The sequence below is a fragment of the Eptatretus burgeri genome, chromosome 2 (assembly GCF_056783735.1).
Source record: "Eptatretus burgeri isolate ZD-2024b chromosome 2, Ebu_testis_v1, whole genome shotgun sequence".
Classification (NCBI taxonomy): Eukaryota; Metazoa; Chordata; class Myxini; order Myxiniformes; family Myxinidae; genus Eptatretus; species Eptatretus burgeri.
This window is the reverse complement of record NC_140962.1, coordinates 50,420,617-50,423,116: the sequence shown is the minus strand read 5'-3', so window position 1 is coordinate 50,423,116 and position 2,500 is coordinate 50,420,617. Positions and strand designations below refer to the sequence as shown.

At 46.5% G+C, this 2,500-nt stretch overlaps 1 protein-coding gene across 5 annotated transcripts in view; it reads right to left on the bottom strand.

Moving 5' to 3' along the window:
* GDF11 (growth differentiation factor 11) overlaps positions 1–2,500 on the bottom strand; it is a 242,688-nt gene that overhangs the window by 131,095 nt on the left and 109,093 nt on the right. Inside the window, exon 3 of one of the 5 annotated variants that reach the window (XM_085869285.1) lies at positions 1–2,500. This exon is cut by the window's left edge and continues 97 nt beyond it; it is cut by the window's right edge and continues 1,252 nt beyond it. The exons of the other annotated variants lie outside the window; for them this stretch is intronic. The gene's annotated coding sequence lies outside the window, so the exon portion shown is untranslated. 5 annotated transcript variants of the gene reach the window in all.

Here is a 2,500-nt window from a genome sequence, read left to right as displayed (position 1 = left end):
TCGATATCTGGATCTGTGTGAAGAATTTGAGTTGCAAAATCACATCACCGTGAATCAGTACTTTGGCGAAGTACTGAAGAAGAGATTTGCAGGCCAACTGATAATGAATTCATCAGCCAGCAAAAAATATGGTGTGATAGTCTATAGCGCGGCCATTGATTATTCGTCAGTGGAAACAGTTTACGATTTCAAGTCATCACACGAAGGGCAGGTAACGAAAGCCACTTTAGTGATGCAGAAGGCGCTGAAGTCAGTGAAGAAAGAGCCTCTCCCCGATCCGCTCACAATTGACTCACTGAAAAAGGGTGAAGGTAATCCACCTGAATTGGTCGAGACATTTTATAGGGTCCTATTTGGTGGTCCCAATGTCAAAAAGCATTCAGAAGCTGTTAAACGCCGAGCTAATGCCGCCAGTCAAGATGCTCTCTTCATTGAAGCAGGGGCCACCATGAAACCTGTCAAGCATATTCTGATCGCCATGGCGCTGAAGTCATGCACCGGAAGTCGCCATGTATTGACCATCTTGAATCGGCTCGGATACTGTATCGACTACACGGCAACCGAGGAGCTGAAGACCGAATTAGCGTATTCCATTCTCGACAGGAAGCTCAATTGCCCGGATGGAGCTGAGGTGGATGAACTGGCGGATCTGGCGTTTGACAATTACGACGAGGTCGTACATACCCTTTCTGGAGCAAACACATTGCACGATAATATGGGTATCTTTTATCAAACCATTCCCGCATGGATAAGAGTACCCCTTGAAGAAGTGTTTCCGGAGGAGTCGATGCCCACTGTGTTGTCCCACAAACGGCAGCCAAGACGAAAAGTAAATGTCCAAAGTGCGGCACTGGAGCCATACCGGAAGAAACCCCGCATGGACCGCTTCACGTTCGAAAACATGGGTGTATTTACTTTAGCTGATAAGTCTTAAAACGCTAGAAAGTTGGACTTTATCTGGATGGCTGCACATGCTCTCGAGATGGAAAATATTCCAATGTGGGCCGGCTTCATTGGTCGTTTCTATGTTGACCACCTCCATAAACAACGTGTCCTCTACATGAAAAACATTCCGGAGCCACCGACGAGCAAATATGTCATTGTCCAGACCCTCAAAGTGACACAGCTCGGGCAGAGGTACGGAGTCCTGACTTATGACTTGGATGTGGTAAAGAATGCTTTGAAAATCCAATCCACTGAAAGTCCAACATTTGATGATGTATTCATCCTGTTCGGTGTTTTCCATATCTCAATATGTTTATTCAGAGCAATAGGAAAGTTAATCAGTGAATCCGGAGGACCACAGCTCCTGGTTGATGCTGACGTATTTGCATCTGGCTCAGAACGTAGCTTCATCGAATGCACAAACTACAACCGCTGCAAACATCTGCACCCAATGTTTGCCTTAGCCTTGCGTGTTCTTCACTTCAGAGAATTTCTGACCACATACGAGAACTTCGACGAATTGGTTACTCTGATTCATTCCGTGGATATGACCAACACCCAGTCAATGGACACCATGGCTGAATCTTGGGTCATTAATGCAGTACAAGATGAGGACGGGAAGTTGGTGCAGAGCAGACTAGATGGCGAGTTGGGCAAAACCGCGCAGTTTTGGTTGCAGTACGTTGGCGACATGGGTTTGTTTCTAATCATAGACAGAGCTGTCCGCACGAATGACGTTGACCTGTTAATCTGGGTGATTACACAGGTGACTGACGTCTTCTTTGCCACAAACCGCCACTATTACTCAAGATGGATGACGAAATATCAGCTTGATTTACTGAATATCGAGTTTACACACCCTGGACTGATGGAGATGCTACGGCAAGGGCTGTTTTTGTGTCGCAGAACAGAGAACCAGTTCAGCCGACTGCCCATAGACCTGACCCTCGAGCAGACGGTCAATTGTGATGCTTCTTCAAGGCAGACGGGATTTACGGCATCAACCAACAGTTACAGTGGGTGCCTCCAGTGGAGCGTCACGAAAGGTACTCAAGCCGCGCTCATCGTCGTTTTATTCGGTATGGTCGGGATGCTACGAACAAATGATGCACAGGCGGAACTGTCTGCAAGCCGCATAAGGCAACATAATACCGATCTACAGAAACTGATGAAGAGTATCCAGACATCAGCATACCCATTCAAACTCGATACTCTTGATGTGATCAATGTTAGTACGGGAAAAAGCGCGACCTCTGAAATCACCGAGTCACTTCTAAATATCGCTAATGAAGGTCACAAGCGACACATTTCATTCATCCAAGAATGTGCTGAAGACTCAGACAGATTTGAGAAGCCAATCAAGAGAAACCAACTAAAGACATTTTCAAATCAGGGAGCGAAGAACCCAAGGGCACAAAATCCCATCGTCAGACAGCTTCAGTGTACCAGAGACATGTTCGGCAGAATAGCCTTTGTCGCGTCACAAAAGAAAGTCGATCTAGACTCTAGAGTACCTGCTTTCTCACCTTCTGACGCCAGTACCTCTCACAATGTG